The sequence below is a fragment of the Harpia harpyja genome, chromosome 13 (assembly GCF_026419915.1).
Source record: "Harpia harpyja isolate bHarHar1 chromosome 13, bHarHar1 primary haplotype, whole genome shotgun sequence".
In the NCBI taxonomy this organism is placed as follows: Eukaryota; Metazoa; Chordata; class Aves; order Accipitriformes; family Accipitridae; genus Harpia; species Harpia harpyja.
Genome location: NC_068952.1, coordinates 13,742,818 through 13,767,305, shown reverse-complemented (window position 1 = coordinate 13,767,305; position 24,488 = coordinate 13,742,818). Strand labels below are relative to the sequence as shown.

Below are 24,488 nucleotides of genomic sequence, written 5' to 3'. Positions count from 1 at the left end.
TGCCTCTCTCTTCATGACCACATGAAATTTGGCCAGTGATGAAAAGACTAAATGGGCCCCACTGAAAACTTTCAGAACGTCCAGAGTTCAGCTCAGGGGTCTGGCAGGTCTCTGGAGGAGCTGCAGATTAACCACTACTCAACTCATATCCAGAAATCATGCTAATTTCAGTATGTGCAGTTACCTACTATGTGTAAAGAGCCATGAGCAATCTCAGTAGCGGGAAGGGAGTTCCTACCTGTCTTGGGTGGGAAGTCAGTATGGTCACATAACTGACAATATGGAGCTCAGGAGGAAGACCATTTGTCTTTGAAAAGACTGACTTCTGAAAACTGCTTTTGCAGAAGGAGAGGTCACAGTTCTGAATGAAGTCTAGGAGGAGAGCAAGGTTGGGGAGAGCTGTTAACATGAAAAGTGTACCTCCTGAGTGCTCTCTGCAGGAGGCACCTGGTTTGGGGTCCCAGCTGAGCTGCTGCTTAATAGCTCATCTGGGTGCCAAAAAGCTGTTTCATGACATTCTTGGCTTAAGCATTGCAAAAGCAGTGGAACATTTTTGCTAAACAGAGCCTTTAGTCTTTAAATCATTGCTTTCTGGATGAAAACCCAAGAAAATTGAGAGCAATGTCAAAATGCTAAAACTTTAGTGTTCAGTCAGACACAGTTTTGTCCTGAATCTCAATGGCTGGCTCCAAAGTTTCCTGATGTATATGTTAGCAAATAGTTGCCCTTTTGTATGAATAGTAATCTGCCATGTCCTCTGAGCATCATGGATGAGCTCGTGTTCCATCAAGCGCACCTCCAAAAACTACTTTATGCTCAGCTAATGAATCTTGTGTTACTTCTAACATTAATACTTGGGAGATTTAAAAACATTCACTAAATGGAACTTGCCCAATCTGCAGCTGGAAAAACCAGGACATATTATTCTTCTGGAAAAGTAATAAAACCTTGGACATTTTTCAGCTATATTTCTGTGCAGGATGGATCAACTGTTCTGTGCTCAGTTAAGAATTCTAGAAATGCTCATGAAGTAATTCCTGATAAGAGAAGCATAAACTACGTATTTTGCTAAACAACTGTTTGCTTACAGGCCAGTTCAGTGACCTGTGATTTATTGCATGTACGTGTTCAAGACACATTCTAGTAGTAAATGTTTTTCCATTTTCCTTTATAATTTTTTCTCATTCCTTCTGAATGCTCTGACTATAAGATTCAGTGCAACTAATGATGAGGACAGGGAGAAGGCATGCAGCGTCTTTTGGTCCTGTGGGGAAGAACAAGAAATGCACATACAGCATTGGATCATGTCATAAATTAACCAGACAGATAGCAGTGATTTCCCCAGGATGACCCATAGCAGGAAGGTGCTGAACTAACATTTTCAGGCTACATCTCTTCTTACTAACATTTTGTCTATTGTATTTGTATCTTCCACTTTTTTTCACACTGAAGTTGTACTCATAGAAGAGCAACTGCACAGCAGTATTTTAACAATTTCATATTGATTTGTGGGTTAAAAAGTTGTAATTATTCAGACAAAATATGTTATCAATTTAGCTTTATTTCCCAGCTGTGCTCACCTGTCATTTTTAATTATTGTTTTCAGGATCCTGGTGATGATGTCATCCCCCTAAATTTCCCGAAAGCTCCCCAGTGTTCATTCCAAATGATTAATGAAGGTATGAAAACTATGAGTGCTTCCAAATCAAATATGTGTATAAAGGTAAGCAGTGCACAGGAAAAGATGATTAAAATAAAGAATTGTGTGTTTCCTTGAAATTCACCAGCCCATTGATACTGTAGCAGTTCAGATCTCAGTGGAACTTTTGTGCAATCTACTGAATACTTTTTCTATGGGGGAAAAATATCTAGCCAAACTTGACTGTTCAACCTATTTGAGTTTTATTTTATGGCTGTGGGTTTCACATACTTGTGACATTAAAAGGACAAAAATGGGCTCTGTGCTAAAGTGATAGGTCTGGCAAATCCATACATCAATTGTCTTGAAAAGTGTGGGTCTTGAGACTTATTTCATTTTGAATGTGGGTTTTTAATGAAGAAAATTTAATAAATTGATATTCTGAATTTTTGGCTTGCATTAGGAAGCTAAAAGGTAAGCTGTTGCAACGCTGTGTATTAATAAGCACTCAGGAGTCAGATTTGTCAGGAGGGAAAGTGCAGTGCTTTTTATTAACTGAATGAGCATTGTGTTTAGCTGGGCTTTGCCAAGGCCTCTGAAAATGTCTAATTCATGTGGAAGCAGGCTCAGACGCTTAACTACTAAAGTAGCATAGTGTTTTCCATTCCAACACAGCATCATCTTAAAACAGTCATTCCCACTCCAAACTTTGTGTCTATCTGCTCAGTGTATGAACTTCAAATGAAGCAAAATTTTTTAGGTCACAATAAGAATGGAAAGCCTGAAAATTATTATTCCTTGACAGAAGGTGAAACATCCGATTGCTCCACAATTTCTATCAAACAGAGCATATAATAATTCTACATGAAATGTATACTTTCACAGTTAGAGTTTATATGCCATTTTATTCATGTATCACGGTGTTCACCAACAAGGTCAGCAAAGGCAGCGTCCAGGAAAAGCCTTAAGTGGTAAAAGCATCATTTTTTTAGAACCAGAGGGTCTAACTCCAAAACTATCATTCAAAAGGGCCTGTTCAGCTGCTATCTAGCAGTAAACCAAATTCAGTTCTGTATGTGTCTGGGAAGGGATTAATCAGAACATACTGATGCCTGCATTGTGGAAAACTACATCCAAGCCAGATTGTCTTCAGTCAGTGGGAAGAAACAAAGTTTTTTCAGGGCATGATTCATTTCCTAAAGTAGGTGCTAAAAGAAGTAAATGATACAATGAAAAAACCCCAATGAAATCAGGTAAATACAGTGGATAATTTATCATCCTGAGGTACTGAATGCCTAAGAACATCTATTTCTCTGCAATAGCCTTCAAGGGTTTCAAGACTTCAATTCTTTTGGTAAAAATGTCAGTTGTCCCTAGAATTTTGTGCAGGTCTAAACTGGCCTGATTTGACCAGCTAAGTAATTGTGTCCCCAGTCAGCCCACTGTTCTTGTTCTACTAAAATCTCTTGAGGATCTTGTAGGTGTTTCCAGAGACTCATGCAGAAAATGATCTAGTCCCTCACAAAAATATCCCCGTGGTCACTTTCTCTTGAGACGGTCATGGTGATGGTACGTGGTGTGTATGAATACGGTGGTGAGAGTGCTTGCCCAGGATGGGGAACACATGACTTTTACGCTTTCCTTAGTTAGAGGTTCAAACCCACATCTTTTTACTTCTAAGTGTGCCTACCCATAAAGCCATGGGAGAATGAAGGGCATATATTTTTCTTAATGACACTGAGTGTTTTTTCAAAGCAATGGAGTTAAAGAGTTGATGATCCAGAGACGTGAAAGGAGAAAGAACATGCCTGTGTAGCTTATTGCTCGGGTTACTTAGACGGCAGGGTGAAGACCTAGTTTCCAGTCCTTATTCAAAGAAATGTTTATGATTTTTATGGTCACCGACTAAAATGTGCAAATAGGCATTGGAGCAGAGACCTCCCCTTCTGGGTGAATTTCCTAACCATGAGCTGTTTCATGTAGGAGTAGTTTTAAGCGTTTCATAAACACCACTTAAAGAGTCAATAGCAAAACAGAGGCCCGGGCTCTTTCTTTTAAATGCAGCAACCACCTGCTTATTGAGGCTCAAAGAAGGTAAGCCAAAGATGTGTTTGTTGTGCTTTGTTTAGGAATCATGTTTGCTGGGTTAGCCTTGGCTAATGGCCGAACACCCACCCAGCACACTCACTCCCCCCTCAGTGGGACAGGGGAGAAAACAGGATGAGAAAGCTCATGGCTCCCGACAGGGAGCTGCAGCACTTGGAGCACCTCCTCCCCCTCCTCCTGCTCTCCCCTCGGGGCTCGCAGGGCTGCTTCTCACACTTTTCCCCCTCACCCCTCGCTGCCGGGCAGTGTTTTGCCCTTTCTGACACGGGCTTTCTCTGAGGTGCCCACCCGTGGCTGCGGGGCTCAGCTGTGCCCTGCGGTGGGTCGGTTGGAGCCGGCTGGAACCGGCCCTGTCCAGTATGGGGCAGCCCCGGCCTCTCCTCACAGAGGAGGCCCCGCAGGCCCTGCTGCCAGCGCCTCGGCACCTGCACGCGGTACATCATGGAAGAACCTTTTATATTTTAGAGTTTTACCTATCCAGACATGGCAGGATCGTCTTCTAGAAATGGTTCTCTACAGTTTACAGACACTTGTGCAAATAACACATCTGACGTTTTGTTTACAATTTCTGTGAAAATTACAATAGTGCATCTGAAATGCATATCAAATTTAAAAGCTATAAAGACAGAAGATTGTTTGAAGTTCCCTTCATGTCAATATGAAGTGATGCTACTGCCTTCACTGGAGCTTCTCCTTTAAGCAGAGCTAGAAGTCTGTGCTACTGAAATACAATGTTGATGGCTTGTTTAATACAGCAGTAAATGAGTGTAAATCGGGACCCGCTGGACCAAACTAGGTTATGCTCCTGTTGCCCTGTTCAGTATCTTCTCTGTTTTCTACCAAAGAGATATGTGATAAATAACTGGATAGCAACAGGATTTGTCTCAGCTTTTTAATCAGCAAGTGTTACGGTGGCAGACATGTCAACCCACTTCTTCATCTTCTACCGAACGTGACTCGTACCAGTTACAGTGCCAACAAATGCCCCAAACCTACAGAGTGCCATTGAGGTCTGGGCCAAGCAATCTTACAGGATTTTTGTATTATTTTTGAACAACGATGGAGAATATGATCCTTGGAAAAGAGGTTAAGGAGTTGAGATGGGGAGAATTTTATTTTATTTTATTTTCGTCCTAAGCTCCTAGCACAGTGTTTGTGGGAGAGAAGGATTACCTAAGTGGAGACCAGAAGGTGATTTCCATTTCCCCTCTCCCCCTCACGCATGTGTGACTTTTGGCAAACCAGCGTGTTATGAAATCCAAATATTCACCTGCCGGTAGAAACCAGACTCTGTGTGTGTGCCACTGCTCATCCATCTGCGTTACAGACCACAAAGCCTAGCTGCATGGGTAGGTATTAGATCGAATATGTCACTGTATTAGAAAGTACAGTCCACGCTAATAAATAAGTAGCTTCCTGTTGCCTTGTCTGATCTGTGCAAGCAGAGGGAAGTTACACACAAGTGTGATAGAGGACAGGTTTGACCAATTATTCCTAAGCAGTGTATGTTGCACAGCACATAGGTAGTACAGTCTCTCATGAACACCGTGGTGTCTAAGTGCCTGCCTTCCTAACATGACCTAATTTAATCCTATATAAATGTCTGTGTAAATTGTGTAAAATAAGGAGGTATAAGCTGCAAACATTTTTCATTCAAAGATCATAGGAGAAACCCAGGGAAAATAAAAAAGGAGTTTTAAGGATAATAGAGATGCATCCTCACCATGTGATTGTCCCAATCTGTGTAAGTTTTTGCAGACACACAGAACGGCGGTATTTCATCCTGTTATATCAGAGTGAAAAAGCTAATGGAGATGCTAGGTAAATTATTTTGTAAAAAGCAAATGAACAAGCCTGATCTTGTGCCAGCACAATAACTATGGAAGCAGTCATTGAAATGGGCTTCAGTGGACTGTGTGTTCATTCCCCTCTGTGTTTTGTGTTTGCTAAGCTGGAATAGTCTAGTAACAAGTTTCCTAGCAGGAACAGTCATGGAAACAGGGAACTGCAGAACTATTGCAGAAAGCAAATGTTGGCTTTGTGACTGGGACTGTATGTTTCTAAGCTATGGTAATTCAACAGAAAAACAACAGTCAAAACTAATCGGAGCTTAAATACCAGGTAGTACAGTGTGACTAAGCAAAGGTAACGGAGCCTGTAAGATCCGGACCAGGCCCTGAGAGGAAGGAGAAGACAAGTTAAAGGAAAAAAGGCATACTGCCCTCTTCTGCCTTAGATGGGAAGAATTTGCGGGAGCTGTACCCCGGACTTCTCAGCCGATTTTGTTTTCCTTATAATTGGTGGACAATAGCTTTGTCTGAAGGATAAGGCTGGGACCTCTACTGCATTTCTTGCTTAACAGTAGCTACACAGGCACTGACCTGCAATGCCAGCCCATAGTGCGTGAATACTTTCTAGAAAGAATCTCTTGGAGTAAAACAGAACATAAAAAGAAGGTAAATTTGCTGAGTAAATTATTCATTGTGAATTATTCACACAGTTTTACTAACAGTCATCTGGAAAAAGTTAACAAATGAAGTAGAATGACTGAAGTGAGTAATAAATATAAATCAATCCAAGAGACATGTAGGGTTACTTGTTTGTTGTGAAGAAGGATGGGACTGATTGAGCGATACAGTGAAAAAAAGCAGAAGAGTAGAATAAGATAAAGAAGGGGTGGCACATTTGGCTATATGGTGGCAGTTCATTCAGTAAGTTTTGCTGATTGTTACTATTTTATACACACGGTGTAGAAGTGAAAGAATGGCCTCCGTAACTCTGCTTTTTCTGAAATTGACTGCTTTAATTTAGAAGTCAATAAACACCATGCATGCTCACAGCATCCCAACCCAGAGCTATTGGAAATTGGCACACTTGAACTTCCTCCCACTGGGAAACCGAGGCTTGGCTTTCAAAATTCATATTTTTATGTCCTTGCTAGTTCTATTTTGTTAAAACAAAATATCTGATTCCCCCCCCCCCCCCCAAATTGGTTGCTGAAAGCTGCTTTTATTGAGGGAAAGCTAATGTTAAAAGAAAGGTTGTATTCCATTATGAAGGCAAGTGCAGCTTTGTGATAGGAGCTGAAAATGTGTTAATGAAAATGTTGGTTTTACTTTATCTTGAATGTCTCATTAGCCTTATCTCCAGCTCATGCAGGCTCTAGATGGTTTCATTTGGGCATTTGGCCATCTTTTGTTTTTCCTTTTATTATTTCCACTTAAATATTTACGGCTTGAGCCCAAGCCCATGAAACTCCATAGTAACACTCCTATGGAGTCTCATAGACTTTCCAGCCTTGGAGTAGAGCCTTTCTCTGAAAAAAAAAAAAAATGACAAAAATGAGCTTGTGGGTTTGTATGATTGTCATCTTCCAGAGATCTACATAAAACACTATAAATAGGAGTCTCTTAGCTGCCAGTTTGATGAATGCATGTCACCGAGGTTGCCCCCTCAGCCATCTTTAACAGCAATAAAGTGCCTGCAGGCCAAAAAATGCCCTCTGACACTTGTGTAAGCTCTGGAGTCTAATGGATTGAAATCTAGTAAACAGTTCCTTCTAACCCTTTGCAAGAAAGAATACTGACTCTTAATGATTCTGCAGGGCTGAGAGGAATTGGGAGCCATAAGAATGTTGTTTACTACAGTTTGCAAGTGCAACCCAAGAAGCATACAACTGAGTAAGTTTTAAGTCACTTTGAGTTCCTTCCAAATTCTTTCATGCCATTTAGGCAATATTTATCTCTAGAATAATTCTACTAACAGACACACATGCTAATAGCATCACCATCTTCAGAAAATATCATAGTAGACTAGGGTATTCTAGCACTGTTTTGCATTTTGCATCTTCGAGATTTTTTTCAGCAGGAAGCATGATATTTTATCAAAATGCAGAGGAAACAAATGACAGAAAAGTAGGCACTAGGCCAGACAATAGCAATAGATTCAGTGTAGTATTTTTTCAAGGAAGGTAAGTATCAAACTTAGCTCTTAAGCTACAAAACATGAGTACTATTTTTGCCTTTTAAACATAAGTAGGTTGGAAAGATTTGCAAAACAAGGAAAGAAAGTCCTTGGATCATTCAACCTAGCATTTATATTCTCATTAATTAACAGATTATTAACACTTTAAGCATATGAATACATTTTGTACTCAGGGAGAGGTGCATTTTATTTACTTAGTTTTACTTCACTAATTGTTGTATGAAGATGCAACACACTATAGTGCTGATAAAAGACTGAAATCTATTTCCTTTCCTCAGTCAGCAATCATGTAAAAATTCACAAAGTTAATTTTCCATGAAAAAAATCCTGCTCATTGACTCCATTTGTAAATCAAACAAGAAACCAATACAGACATTAAATTCTTAGATGTGTCTGTGCTAAACTGTGCCCATCTCTAGTGCAAGGAGGCAGAGTTCAACAGTAGGCTCAGCAGCAAGATTTCTTCACGGTGTTGCAGCACCTTCAGGTGCCTCAAAATAGTCACAAGGGCCATGATAGATTGTGGGGCATTTCAGGAAGCTTCAGGCCACCAAAGCTATGCTGGGGGTCACTTGGGCAAGGATAGCCAGAGAAATATGGAAACATTTGTCCATGTCCAATTTAAATCAGATACATTCTTTGGAACAGAGACTATCTTTCTGTCTGGTATTTTACAATAAATTCAGTGTTCTTGCAGTTACAGCTGGAGCTCTTTGATTAGTACCAGCGTGCAAGTGATCAGTATAAAAATAATACAAATTTTGGAAATAGAGTATGTATGTGATGTTTAATCAGGTGCGATGAGAGAAGATGGAAGGAATTTCATACGATTACTCAGTAGATGCAAGCATGCACCCTGGTAAAAGAAATGTTTGCTTGGAGGTAATTTTGCTTGAAAACCCCCAAAGTAGATGAATTAGTTGATTAGTGTTTTGTTGGCTATTTTTAAGAAGAGCTGTGCTGGAGAAATCTGAATGAACACAAGTAGGGGCAGGAGAATCTGGGATGGTTCTGCTCAAACAATCCAACAATAATAAAAGGCTAGGAGGGATCAGAAGAATCAATAAATTACTTTTTTTCTTTTCTGGCTGGCCTCCTCTGTTTGTGACTGCTACCTTTGCAGCTACTCTCTGGGTAGCAGTAATTGGAGCCAGAGGATTGTTTGGTTCAATGCTGAAAACAGGTTTTAGCAACTATAAATACCGATTAGTAGCTGACCTGTTAAAAATCTAAGGGGCATGTTAGATTCTTTTGTTTTTGTAAAAGAAAAGTTTTCTTAAAAGAAATCCTTTTTATATATATGTATATGTTGAGTTTTTCGTACGGTTGTCTGTTTGGTGAGTGTAACTAGTTTTGATGAATGAAGTGTTTTCAGCATAGCCAGCTGACTTGTCAGATATTTGCCCCATTTGAGCCTGGAAACTATATTCATATTCCAAGAGAAACTTGCCCTGAGAAAACTGGCTAAACATACAGCACCAAGCCACAGACACTGTGTCCAAGGTGCTCTACTGTATACATATCTCCTCTGGGGGAAGATGAAAAGAGAAACAACACATAAGGGATATGAAGTCACATTATTTAACGAGTATTGGAAGGCACTCAAAGACTACAGTAATTGTCATGGTAGAAGGACAAACTCGACCAGTATGGGCCAGGGTCAAAACAGATACTCTCAGCACAGACAAAGGGTGCCACAGACATTAAGAAGATGTTTGTGTGATTTCAGTTACGAAGGCAAGACTTGGCCCCATTGGAAAGGATTAAATAAAAAAAAAGTCCAAACCCAATTTTAGAGTGTTCTCTAAACCAATAGCCAGGGATGAATAAACACGTCCTGCTGCTGAAAGCCTGAGCTGGGTAATGTATTGGGATATGCGCAGACTTCAGACAGTGGTCCCCAGGCAGCTGAGTTGTGATCACACGGACACGCTCAGTCTGCGAAGCAGGCAGATGAAATCAGTGACTCCAGTCATTGCTCATGGTAGCTCAGCACATTCCCTGCTGACCTGGCTGAAAGAGTGCTTTTATGAAACAAAACTGATTAAAGAAACAAATGATGTAAAATGAAATGTCATCATGGATACAGGGTTTAGGGCTATACAAACAACCGTGGATTGAAATCATTAGACTCTCTCTGCTCTGGAATGGTTCAATATTTTTAGAGGATTAAAATGCCTTTTCTACCCTTTGGTCTCCTGTACTTATTTGTATGTCAACATAAGTATTTGTCAGTGTTTTTCATGCTTTCCTAAGTCAGGAAATCTGTAAATTCATCATATAAAGGGACTGAGTCTTAATTCCTGGGCCTGCTAGTCCCAGATCAAAGGTTTTGATATATTATTCCTAACTTCTTTTATTTGGAAAAATGTAGCCAATACCTCTAGCAGACAGCATGGACCTGATCCAGAATCCACTGAAGTTATTTAAAATACTCTGATCAAGTTCCATGAGTTTTGGTTCAGGTCCTGTGGCTCCAATCCAACACAGCACTCTAGCTCCTATGTAATTGCTCAGGAGCTTAACTTTACATCCAAGTACCAATGCTTTACCAGATTGACATGTTCATATCAGCTGGTACAAGTAGACTGGCTCTGCATAACTGCTCAGATAGCATTTACTGGATAATATACTCATTTGCAAAGTCTGAAATAGGATTTTTCACATGTCGGGTTAGTAAGTAGCCCTCGAGCTAATAAATCCCAGCAAGTCTTTCCTACAATAAGCCATGTGACATTGTCACAACAACAAGGTATGCTTGTAAGAAGTGCTTCCCACTAAGGGCTGGGGCACTAGAAAAAGCCACAAAAATAAACAGAAAGGGCACTAGAAAAAGCCATGAAAATAAACAGAAAGTAATACAGGAAGGCAAAAAAGTCTTTGTAGTTAAACTATTAGAAAGTAATACAACTTTAAGAAGTGAGCACAGTTTTTATGAACGTCTTTGTGGACAGTGGCAAGATTATGTTCTGTCAATTGGCAATCCTGCCTGAGTTTCTTCTCTCTTGTTTTCCCCATTATGCTTTGATCTTGGCTGGGAATAAACTATTTAAGGACAAAAGGCCTCTTTGGTACTTCCAGTAAAAATGACAATAGTTGCCTCAGTCACTGTAATGCTCCATTGCTGCCTTCTGTAGGGTGTAAAGAAAGGAGAGTACAAACTCATGTTAAGCATAGCTGATCATCAAATAGTAATCAGAGATAATGACAGTCTACTGGGTGAATAGCTCACAGTCACTGCTAAATCTGGTACTTCATTATATTTTTCTGTAAGCGATTGCCATCAGACCTCAGAAGCAGCAGTTGTTCATAGTTTCTCAGGAAGTCCCTCTGCAGTGTAATGCCTGGTTTGGGCACTAGGGATGAACTCAAAACTTGCCAGACTGATTCGTTAGCCGCTGTGGGAGAGATTTTCAAAACACAAATTACTGGGAAACATTAGATGTCTGTTTCTCTTTAAATCTACCTGAAGGTGTCATTTCTATTTCCTGACCAGATGAATTTCACACAGCCTGGTGAGACTGCAACCAAAGTCCATGCTCTGGCTGACATGGGCAGGTGCTAATCTCCAGGATGCAGTTACAGCTGTGAATCTTAGCATGGAGAGGTATCACTAGCTATTTGCTAGATGCTGATGAACAGAAGTACTCTATTCTATAGAGGACTGTAAAATATTTTGAGAATTTCGAGTTGGGGTTTTCTAGAAATGCGAGTTAATACCAATTGGAAGGAAATAATATATTGTTATTCCTGTGTTTTTCCTAGTTGTCAGTGTAGTGGCATAAGGGACCAACCTCAATCTTCAGGAAACTTCATTGCTTTTAATGAGGTTACTCAAGAGGTGCATTTGATCTTCTGCTGACAATTTTAACCTTGAGAAAACTATTTATGCTTTGAGACAGAAGGCTTAAAAAAGTAATAGCAACATTTAATAGTATAATTACTTCACATTATTTTGCATTCTCTGACTTTGCTTAAATGAAACACATTGCATACTGAAATAATCTTGTAGGGAGGATTATTCAAACAAGATAAAGTCCCTGCTGAATGTAATGTCAGTTCTTTTTATGCATGCTGAGTAACCTGCTGTGCTTTGGCAGCTTTAAGACTGAGCCATATCGTGCTCATATTGGAAGCATGCAAATGTCTGAGCTAGCAGTTTGAAATGTGGCTGAGCAGTTATTACTTCAGGAATGTTAATTATTACTTTTATGTGGATAAACTCTCTGGAGCTGCATCCATTTAAAATTCAACCACAGACACTATGCACAAGTTTGATTCAGTCTCAGTGTTATAATTTTTCTTTGTTTATATATTGGTAATGGTACCATGCTGGTGTCAACAGACTAAGACCTTATGAAGTGAATGTAGAAATAAATATTATTGTTAAAGAAAGGATGAATCATTTGCAGTCAAGCAAAACTGAAGATTTGTGTAGCTGCAGAAAATCCTGACTTGAGGCGCTGGAGTACACAGAAATAACATCAAAATGTTAAATAAAAGTGAATTAACACTAATGCAAGTGTGCAAGTGCAATATTGTTAAAGAAAGGAAAGCCAACAGAGAGCCAGAGGACAAAGCCTAAGCTGCAAAAAACCATGTGCCAGTCCAGCAGGTTTCCTTGAAGAAAAGTTGCAGTTTCAGGTATCCCAGGCTTTACTTTCACAGGTGGTTAATGCTTGCAGTTCATGTGAAGTCCTGGAGATTTCCATAACAGAAAGCACTAGTGCTAATGAATCGCTATGCTCCAAGTTTTCAAACATGGATTTTATCTGGGTGGCTTAATGATTCAAGAGAGGCAGATGAAAGAAGAGGTCATTTTTTAAAATTTGGATTCAAACCTGGTATCTCATTTTTGTATATTGCGTACTGTGTCTGGATGTGCTTTCAGCGTGAGATGTTACTGCTTGTAGTTTACAAAGAGCTCTTTCACCAACTCTGGTAAAGTTTTGGAAGGCATTAGTGATGACCCTACTGTAAGTAAGTGAACTGCATAGGAAAAGGAGAAAAAAGAGAAAAGAGAGCTAAGGAGAAAGAAGAAAGACAGTTTGACATGATCCATGGAAGAGTTTCTTAAAACTATTTTATCAGTTTTAGATTTCCCTACAAATCTCCAGGTCAGCTGCATGTGTATGCTCAACGGGAATTGCTTCTGACTTTGCACTGCTATTTAGCTGGAAATAAAACCAGGACACTGAAGACAGAGAGAAAGAAGCACAGATCAGTGGTAGTGCAGCTGCATTAGAAAGGACTGTTCTGAATTTGGACAAGAAGTTTGATTCCAGAAAGAGCTGAGAATGGCACAGAAGCAAAACATTTTTATGTCTATTTATATGGGACCTAAAATAAAGGTGATAGTAATATTCCAAAATAATTGCCAGTTAACTGATTAACCTCTAAAGCTACTGGTAATCTATAACAGAAAGTCAAGTCCAAGCTTTTTAACAGCGTTTCAACAGTAAACTTCTTTCATGAATTGGTGAGCTGTGATATCTGACACACTCTGCAAAAACACCTACGGTGAAATGATAATTCTGTGATGCTGTTTGAGGCACAAGATTACTTGCAAGATGCAGTAACACTACACACCTGTGCCCAATTTCACTCCTAATTTAATTTTCACTTTCTGTACTAGACCCCAGTGAAGGGAAGCATCTCTCCTCAGGAAAGCTCTTATACATGTTTGAAGTTCTGTGAATATTTAAAACATATGTCATTGTTGTCCAGAATAGATTTGGTTTAATAGTCTGAGCTCTGGCCTTTTTTTCCACATGGGCCATGTTCAGAGTACTTAAAGCAACTATGTTCTACCTATTTTGCAAATGCTGATTGAGAGATCATGACCTTGTTGGAACACAGAAGACTGAGAGCACAGGTAGGTCATTAAAAATACATGTGGAGTAAGACCTTACTTAATCTGGTAAAATCAAGCCTTAAGCATGAATTTGTGATAGCCATGTACTGAAAAAAGATAATAGAGTTTTTATGTGAATATATATATGCACATATAGCTATAAATACATACATCAATATGTGTATACATATGTAATATATAATAATAATAAACTCATTTTTTATTTATTTATTGTCAAAGTGATACACAAATATTAAGCCATTGCTACTTTTGCCATAGAATTAGAGTAAAATAGTACCCTGTTAAATTTTATCCTTAAAACATGAGCCAACCCCTGATGGGCTCTCTGAGCTCCTAATAGTTTCCTTTTTCTCAGACATGCTGAAATACTCTGCTGAATCCTTTGTGGCTTGGTTTGTCCTTGTTTGGACTTCAATAGTTTCCTAGATTTACTATCCTCAGAATATCAGGTCCAGTTTTGGCTTATTGAATTTAGGATCTAGCCTGAATCTTAAATGAATTTCTCTTAAGGATGTCTGAGTCCCATGGTTTAACTGGATCCATACCCAAATGAAAGTGGGCAAACTAAGATGGCCCTTTGCTGATATTATTGACTCCTATCTGCTAAATACATTTAGGTTACACATAATATACCCATGAATGACCTGTCACTATGCTATTTAGATATTTCTGCTTACTTCTATTAAATAGTCTTAGGCAAAATGTAGCTATATGAAGAAAATACATGGAGGAGAAGAAGAAAGGGAAGAGTTTTACCCCCTCTCTTGTAGCAACCTGTTTTTATAGCAACCTGTTCTAACTGTTGCAGGGCAAATGGGTTTTGCAAAACAAGCCTTTCGTTTGTCCTTTTGCATTATTATGATAAAATATAAATTCCAGGAGAAGGAGGAGACCATTGTTTCAGAAGAGTTAAAAAGAGCAGTGGGGGATTCTCAGACAGGCGTATGCACATTCTCAGGTCAGGAATGCACTTTCGGAGAGCAGCAAGCTGTGAATGTGCAGCTGCAGGCTTCCGGGTCCTGAATAATCTACATTCAGAGACTGCAAAGTCATCAATATTTATGGACTAGTGGAATCATCCCTGGCATGCAGCTACATCTGCCAGCTCTCCATTTACTCCACATCCTTTTCTCTGTAAGTTTCAGGTTCTTATTTCCTGTGACTAGTAGGTTTGCACTTTGAAGCAGAGCTCCTCCAGTGAAACAGAGAAGACGCTTCCTGAATCATACTGAGCAAGCATGTTAACCATCCACATCGAGAAATACCCACTGCAGCAGATGTTGTGTGAGAAATGGGAGCTACCGCTTACTACAGTTTCCCAGACTCCGCCCTGCTTTGGTGGATGCAGCATGCTTGCTCTGAGTTAGTTTCTCAGAATTGCTTTAAAGCAAAAGGCTCCCACACCCTGTTTCAGCAGGAACTGCTATTTTGTCTTCAGGCAGAGCCTGCTGCAGGGCAGAAATGTCCATACAGATGTATTTTCTCTCAAAGGTAGAGTCTATGACGCAGACATCATTTGATGAGATGCTACAGCACTAAAGCAGCACTTGAAGATAATCACATCTTGTGGACCAGTACAGCCCATCTCACATTGAGCCAACAAAATAATTCTTACTTTTCCAAATAAAGAAGAATGAAAAATCATTTTTATGTGGCAAAATCTGCATAGCTTCGACAGAGAACACTCATTTAAGAACTTTATCTATTAATGTCAGGAGGTTTAAATAGCAGGTTAATAATAATGTCAAATTTTATTGTAGTTTTATTTTCAAATGAAGGTCATCAAGAATGCCAATGCATTATTGATCTTTGCAAAATATAAAAATATAGCATTTGTGTTCTTGCTTGCCTAAATTTGCATTTCAAGGCTGTATAAATGTAATTTGAATCACAGGCTATCCCAATAGCACTGAATCAGTAGTGGAAAATTTGTGCTACACCAGTCATCTTAGATTCTGGAAACATTTACTTCAGCCGATTGCACTTTTCTCACATTTTCCCATGAATATTCAGGTGACAGAATTCTACTAGCACAGGCCCTATGTATAAGGAGTCCTAATCTTGCATATTAATAATTCACAAACGTGCATTTCCAATTAATTTCTGTAAGTATTAATCTGCAATGTCCTTTCGCCTAAGATTGCCTGATCAAAAGTAAAAATTGCACCACTTGTCCAAACGCAACTCCCTAGCTCCATGTTCTGTGCTTCTGATTTTCTTTCTATGAGAAATGTCACTGTGTGTAATGAACAAAAAAGAATTTCTTTAACAGAAATTATTCTGTGCAAGTAATTAATGTGGCTTCTAAAAGTCATCAAAATTTCATTACTCAGGAATTATTAATGAAATTTCAGAAGAATAAAGAAGCAGAAGAAAAATAATATCCCTACATTCCCACATATTCATGTGTTGGTTTTGATTTGGTGGTTTGGTTTGGTTTGGTTTGGTTTTTAATGACTGCATGGTACTATGGAGTAACTTATTTTATCATTCAGCAGACAGAAAGCCCAAAGGAAAGGCAATTTCTTTGCCTTCCCTGACAAATAAATCTCTGAATTTGAATTTATATGATCCAGTGGATGTACAGCATGGTACAACTTAAAAATCCTTCTGTTCAGTTCAAGTATATGATGCCACTTTAAATGTCTAAGTCCTGAGTTCAGATGGTAGTCAGGAGACTTTGCTTATTACATCAAAAGGTGCAAATACTACTTTTAATTTTTTCCTTTCTTATGGGACATTTTAATGCAGTGTGCAGGTGGCACATAAAATGAGCTCCAGTTTTGATAGGGTAACCTGTTTTATGTGAGTTGATATTGTGGCCTGGATACACAGCTGACCTGCTGGGCTTCAGAGCCCTTGCTGAGTGACAGCTGGTAGAAGATGACAGCTGCCCCATATTCTTAAGCCTACCTGGTATCTGAAGCATTATAGTAACAAGGAACCCATCTGGGTGACACCTTCAAATGTATTGATATACTCCGCTCCCATTGACATGTGGATGGCAAGACGTTGAAGTCCCAAGAAGTATTTGACTAATGTTATAGAGTATTCTGGATCATGAGTAATGTTCCTCCTGTATACGAATGATTCAAGTGATGTTAATCTCACAAACAGAGTAATAATTTATGACATATTTTTTCTAAGGTGTCTATAAAAAGATTGTAAAAGGTAGTTGCCTGAAGAAACTTTGGACCTGCACTCTTTTCAGGAAGATGTTTGCAGTGTACAGCTTTAGTGGTGGGCTGTTAATGTGCTACGTGTGCTAGGTGGGAGGAAGGTGGAGCAAAGTAAAGTTAAATTCCCAGGAGCAGGGGAATGAGATCTACCAAAAAGAGGATGAAGGGGCAAACAGCGTTGTTGGAGGGGGAGCAAAGGTGAGGGCTGGTGGGATGAGAGATGACTCTGGAGCATGTGTGTGAGAATGGTGCTTGGGAGGTGGAAGAGGAACATGAAATGGTTGAGGAGGGGGCAGGCAGTAGGAGGCATTTGGCTGAACAGATTGTTGCTTGGGGTTAGGCTAAGATCATACAGACATGTGGGCCGTGTCTGCTGGGATCTAAACAGCATGACGTGGAGCAATGGTCTACATTTGTTTTGAGTAAATGCACCCTGCTCCTATTTTTTGTCATCTTAAGTAGTTCTTTGGGTATTCCCAGCAGCCTAAGCTTTCTTAGATTTTTTCCTGTTTAAATAAATATTCTAGAACATCACCCTGTACTGGGAAGCAGATATAGAAGTGCATGCACTCAAGTCTTCACTTCCTCACCCCTGGCTGTTATTATCTATCTACCCTGAATATAAACTTGTAATCTCTGCTCTTTGTTGCTTTCCCCTAGATTCACTGTTGGGCCTTCTTGAAATGCGGTAGGTGGGTACACATTGCCCTGGCCAGCTTTCCTGTGAAAGCAAAGGGAAGGAGGGTGCTAGCACCCCAGCTTTTCTGCCTCCACCCCAGCAGCAAATACCCTAAAGACAGGGCATGTTCGTCAGCATCTCCGCAGGTCTAGTATGAACGCAGAAGGCAGGAGAAAGGGGCTTGGAAGTACAGCCCAGTGTCTGGGGGGGGCGGTGCTGTCAGCAAGCAGTGTGGTAGCTACGGCTCCTTCTGGTGAATGTAGATACCATGGGGTCAAATCCTTTTTGACAGAAAAGGGAATGGGATTTTCCATAGCCTGAGAATGTGCCCTTGCCTTATCTGAAACTTCAGTGAATCTGAAGTTCCTGGCTAGCTTTGAATTTACCAAAACTGCAGTTTAAAAAAAAAAAAAAAAAATCACCAAAAGTATAACTAAATCACTGGGCACTATTTAAGAGGGGTAAAACTGGAACAGGACTGAATGCCTGCACAGGGGAGGAATTCTTATTTTAACTGAATCATCCTTTATTAGCTGGATGTTTGTGGTACAAATGGTGTGGTTTGATGTCAAACTTATTTTCCTTTTCTGCAATCCTCTCAGTATGCCAAGTTCTTGCAATTACTGTTTTAAATTTTCTTTCCATCTTTAAGTTATGACTTAGAAGTGACATAAGCATTCAGACAGAAATCTGTTTAAACTCTCTTTGCAGTATCCTCATGTCATTCATGTTGTCTGCTGTGCTGACTGACAGATGCCTACAAGGTAGAAGAACACACAGTACAACAGTACCTGAGCATGACAGAAGAATTCAACACAGCTGCAACATAAAAGTCTTCCTTACTTTGTTTCCTTGGTTTTATGGTTTTTAAAAAGACCCTACTGTAATGCAGTATTCTGTGGTTAAACTTAATTTGCTTTTTTAAGGTAGCATTAAAAAGCTCATTCATGCACACTTTACATGCTAGATGGTGGAGGGCAAGACAATATTTTAGTGGCTACATCAGTGGCATAAGAGTTGGGATTCCTGGGATCCTAATTCCATGTACTGAAGTTGTGTGGTGAAATTTATAAGGAAAGAAATGTCTTTCTGGCACTGGTCATTGGATTTATCACCAAAGTGTGTGGGAATGCAATTGCATTACCTACCTACATAGAAGAAGCTATGATAGCACAAGATTTACTGAGGAGTAAGTTACATTATAAGAGAATAACTTCTAATATTCCTTTCTGGGGTTGGTAGGAGCTTCAGGAAAAGAAGCTGAAGATACATGTATTGAATCAGAGCCCATTCTAGCTGCTGGCTAATTTTACACGATTTGTGGGCTGTCCAGCCATTTTTAGGACTCAAAAAATAGCAAGAGACACAGCAATGTGCTTTCAGATACACTCAGATCAATGGTGGAAAGGTTGGTTTGTTACCACTTCTCTGAGTACTTTTAGTTTACCCATGAGACAAAATTTTTTTTTAGTATCCTTCCTCCTCATTCTGTGTTGTGGTTTGATGCCACACCCAGTGGTTTCTCCATTAAATTCTAAATGCATTACAGAGCTTCTGGTTATAAAACCCAAGTCTAGAGCCATCAGCTTCTTATGCTTTCTTCATGAGTCTTCAGCCCTTGGTTTTCATCAGTCTTTCCTGCTTCTCTTCTATTTCATCCCCTTTTTACTCAAATCATGCAGCGCACAGTGATTTTCATCAGCCCACTCTGTACTTGAAGGCTTTTCATCAATTTTGCTTCTTGGTTTTGTTCCAGTAACCTTGTGTCTGTTTTCTTGGTGTCAACTGTCATGCTTTGATCTGCAGCTTTTTTTCATTAGTAAAGTGTGTGCTTTAAAAAGGTTATAACTAGAAGGGGAAAGATACATGGAGAACCATATATCACAAGTGCTCCTCAAGTATTATTTTGACATGTGAGAAAGAGAGGAGGAGGAATTATTCCTAGCATTATCATTTTCTTTTTCACGCTCATCTCATTCCAGATATGACATCAGAATTAGACTGCTTTTCCGTGTATGAATACTTAAGTGAGACACAGAGATTGACTGCATGGCTTTAGATTTAAATCAGTTTACAGGCAGTGAGACAGAATCCTTAATTGTCCAAGGATTTTCTGTTGCCTTTTGCTGTAGGATCTCCAACTCAATTCTTGACCTTTTTGTATAGATTATATACAACCTGGGAAACTGCTTAAATTATATTTATGACTATTGTATGGTAAAAAAGCAGGCATGCCTAAATTTTTAGGAAAAGCATTAAGCAGTCAATAGCAATGCTCCTTCAATAGCTGGGGAGATCTAATTGGACAGTTTCCAACAGAGTCCATGGAAAAATGCAGATCATATCAAGCAAGCATCAGCTGTGAGAGTATCCAAGGTTAGAGGGAGACTCATACTTCATTTATAAGCCAGGATTAAAGGCAGTGGAGAATGTTCATTGCAACTGTGCAAACATAAAACATACTAAAGGGCCAAGACATAGAAAATGTCAACCACTGCTGTTCTGAGCCTATCCATCACAGTGAGCTGAGAGTCATCGCTGTATCCCGCAGTGAGTCATGAGTGAAGCAAATGCTACATAAGCTTTTTTTACCCATGGGGATTTCAATTAACTTTTGAAATAGAGATGCCTTGTGTTGAATATCATGCTGATATTGAAGACCTCCACAATGTTGTCATGCCCATAGACATTTTCAGATTATTTAATCAGCCTTTTCTGGACAGAGTAAGGCAATGGGACTCTCAGATTTAAGCAGTTGTGCCAAAGCTGTAGCTAGCAGCCCCAATATGATGGGCAACCCACCACTGATAGTCACTGATTATAATCCAGTACCACATGGTGTGGAGAATGAACTCACACAGCTTTGTGGTGATGATAGCTTTATCCCCTTCTGCAATCAATGTGTCTCAGCCACGAGAATGGCCCCTACTGGGGCCTTATGTTGTTGGCAACTTGAAATCTCACTCTATTGCATTCCCCCAAAGGCCTTATCACTGCACACCAAGGGTTATGTAGGCTGGAAGGTGTTAGTCATTCCTCTGTTATGTTCCCCTAGGTTATGGGGGGGAATAACTTGAGGAAGACTCAAGAAGAAAGTTCTCAGCTGAAAATCATGTAGTGAGCACAAGGGGCCTTATTGCAAGCAAACACCGAATGCAGTATTGAATTTGTTAATTCTTTGACAAGTATGGTCACCTATCTTCCTATAGGGGAGAAGCTTAAGCCTTGACAAGGGTGTCACTTGACAGACAGGAGAAACTTCACAGACTGATGGACACATTATTTTCTTATATAAAGCAACAAAAATGGGTTACACATCTTGATGTAATAGGGAGTTCAAGTTCTGCTTTGCTGAACAAAATCCCCTTACATAATTTTTGGGGTAGTGTTGCTTGTACTGTATCAAACCTTAAAGAAAGTTTCTTAAAGACACTGTCAGACAAAAAATAGTGATGTGGCAGTACATTTTCCTTTCCAGAGCAGAAAATAAGAGCTTTGCTCTGCAAGGTCTAAATATGTGGTGGGATTGATCCCCTTTGCATACCAACTTGAAAGCATACTGAAGAGAGGTAATTTTAACCCATGTCAGTCTCTATGTCAATCACCTTCACTGTCATTACTGATCCCTGAATCATGACTTTGTGTGCCTCCCATGTGCTTCTTGTCTCTTTTTATTCAGCTGTTGTCCTTCTCATTCCCTCTGTTTGTCCTTCAGTCAGCTATCTCCTTCCTCTTCCTTTTCTGCCAGAGGTTAGGGCATGGCGGGAATGGAGAGGCAAGATTCAGGTGCCAGTGCCATAAAATAGCAGCTTTCTTGAATGTAATAAATAAGCGTAGCAGTAGCATTAGGGAATAACAAAGAAAAGAAGAAACAACGGGGATCTTTTAAACTAGCAGCCAAACAAAGGAGAGAAAAAATTGGTCTTAGGATGGTTATATTTGTGAGCAAAAGTGTCTGTAGTGCACAATCTGATTAGCTGTAGAGGTATATAAAGAAAGCTTCATTGGATGTAGATACCATAAATGAGAACTGCACTGTTACAAGGAAGTTGTAAAATAACTCTTTGCACTGTTAACCACAAGAAGTGGGTTTTTAGCTTTGTTTGTTGTTTTGTGGGGTTTTTTTTTATCACAACCCTTCAAGTATTTACCAGTTGATTAACTGTAAGTGCAAGAGTGATCCCATTAATTTTAACTTTGAAGATCAGAGCCCGATTTGGTCTACCCACAATATTTCCTTATATCTCCGAACTTTTAAAATCAATTTTTGACTGCTGATTTTGCAAACAAGTTCTCTTTGTTTGTCTGTTTCTTAAAACACAGAGAACTGAAATGTCACACAAAATGGTTTTCTGGGTAAATAGGTAGTTTAGAATGTTCGGATGTATAGCAATTTGTTGTTAAGCATTTTCTCTGTCCTCTTGTGCAAATTCCTCTGCCCTTTTGTGAGCATGAGGATAAACAGAAAACACACATCCCCCATTATGAAATAAAAACTTACTTTTTTATGTATTCAACATCTTTTTATAATGAAATGCCTATAAGCAGAATGTTGAAATTGAGCATGGAAACAGCAATGGCTCGCAGGCACATTCTAGCGCTATGCTGCAATTGATTTTGATTTGGCAATGCCATTAAACAGTGAAAATTCTTCTTAGGATTTGCAAGGCAGTAGAAATAAATGTTATAGGCTTTCTTATTAGTTGAGAAATAGCAGTGGACAAATTGCTGGTGTTTTTTCTATTTTAGGATCTTCTGAATAACAGTATAATAATACACTTGAGACAGGGATTTTTTTAAAGTTTTTCCTCAGATTTCTCCCTTTTTTTTAATTCCAGTTGTATTTCATACAAGTTTCAAAATATTCTATCCCCCAGTACAGCAAGGTATACAGGAAGTCTTGTAGATTCAAATTCACTGTTCTAGCTCCCTGATAAAAATGCCTATTGCAGGAAGGGTGGCAAGAAAATAATCTTTGGCTTCCTAAAGCATGCATTAAATTGGAACTGCTGAAGTCTGTACAATTGCAACCAGGGTGGATTTCAAGGCCTAATAATGGTGCTTTCCATACTGATTGGAGCTCCACAAGGCACTCGAAGAGAACAATGTATCAGACAGCAAGTCAGCAAATTAGAGAGGAAATCAGAGCTAATCACATTGTCCTTTCCCTACACACCCACCATTCCAGCAGGTTAGGACTGACCCCTACAGATGGGGTCTGTCTGCACAGATGACTGTGCAGATGTCAACACCTTTAAGAGGTACAGCTGGCTTTCCATTCCAATCTTTTCTTCTTCCAGATTCTTCTGTTGTTTATGAAGTCTCCCTCCACCTGACCAAAGGCTACATGAGCCAGGTCAGAAGTTTTTTACCTGGAAATCAGCTTAAAATGTACATGTACAATCTCTGGAGGATTGTGTCCCAGGAGAGGTGTAAATTGCTTAGTGTGCCCAACAGAAAAGGTCTAAAGGGTAATGTTATAAAATGTGATTACACTGTGCTGTGACAGCAGTCAGGAGTTCTGGGGGTAAGAGTCAGCCTGGTTGCCCCAAGGGTCATCCAGTTGACCTGTCCTCCCGTGGCCCCGCACTGCTCCTAGGGCCATTCAGTGGGATGAATGCCATATGGATGTCAGTTTATGCCAGCCTCCACATGAATACTGCAGGGAAATGAAGGGGAATCAGCGGATTATTCTTATCAGAACAAAGAGAGACAACATGCCTCAGAAAGCTGAAGAGGTAAATGCACAAGCTGGAAAAGAAGCAGGGTAAAGCAGAGCCAGCCTGTCAACAGTCCACTTTAAAAGCAAATATAAGGAACTCCTTTATTTTCTCTTTGAAATAAACTAAAAGCATATAGAAAATTGGGCATAGGTACAGTGCTGATTTTATCTTCTGTCTTTAGGCAAAATTCTGTGCTTTAACTCAGAGTGACATCAGATAAATCTGCTTGTTGACTACCATTTCTATTTGGCATTGAAAAAAGGGCCTATTAGGAGAAACTGTTTTCAGTGGATTAAAAAGAAAAAACTCTAGAAAAAGTTTTTCAGCATCTTCCTTCATGGTGTTAACTGTGATTTTGCTCAGCAAATTGAAATATTAGAGTATAGATCTTTTGCAGGTCAGCTACATATTCAAATAAAAATCAGAGGGGAAATTAAAACACCAGAGTTACTGACTCCCAAATTCGGTTATGAATTGGTGTACTTGGGCTACTTAATTTTTTACCTTGTTTTCTAGGCTGTGTTTGTGTTTTATTGCATTTGTGTGACATATATAACACACATCAATACACGTAGCCTCGCATCACTCCTGTGAGGAGAAAAGTAGCATTAAAATAGATACAGGGACCAAAACCCAGAAGGAATTTAATCATCATACTGCAAGTGTGACCTGTGAGTTAGAGTGCCTGCTCTGAATGACCTCCAGCAGAGCAAACACAAGGCCTCAGGGCATCTTAGCAAGACTGAAAGTCACTGCAGTGGGAACACAGGATGGTCTGTGTGAGCCCGTTAGACACGGAATGCCTGAGCCCTCCTCACTCCTTTACCACAAGATCCTCCCTGAGCAGTAATTGCCTGAAATAAAACACAGAGCCATGTAATCCTGATGCATTGTTTGCAGTCTAGGTTTTTGCGGGGTTTTTTTGCCAATACTTCAAATAACAACAGTTCTTAATTTATTTCCTCTAAAGAAATATTTCCTTTCAAGGACCAAACAAGCTGCAATGATCCCCAGATATTTTTATGCACAACTCATCTGATTGTGTAAGTGGATTGAAATGGTAGCATGCTTTTCATGTCATTGAGATGCTACTTATTAATCTAATTCCAATTTAAAGAAATTATTCCAGTGATCTGTGATTATGGTAAAACATGCCAAGAGGTCTACGACCTGCAGCTGAGAGTAAAGAGTCAGGATTTTCCTAAGTCCTTCTGTTCAGAAGGTCTGTTTTGGAAAATACTTTTCACCTGCAAGTTCCATAACAGTAGCAGAAAAAAAACTCATTGGGAGCAAAACAAACCCC

General features: G+C 39.5%; 1 protein-coding gene across 1 annotated transcript in view; it reads left to right on the top strand.

Moving 5' to 3' along the window:
- Window positions 1–1,685, top strand: part of LOC128150239 (uncharacterized) — a 45,709-nt gene extending 44,024 nt beyond the window's left edge. The window contains exon 3 of the transcript XR_008237993.1: window positions 1,607–1,685. The gene's annotated coding sequence lies outside the window, so the exon portion shown is untranslated. The remainder of the gene's footprint in view (window positions 1–1,606) is intronic.
- The last annotated feature ends 22,803 nt before the right edge of the window (window positions 1,686–24,488 follow it).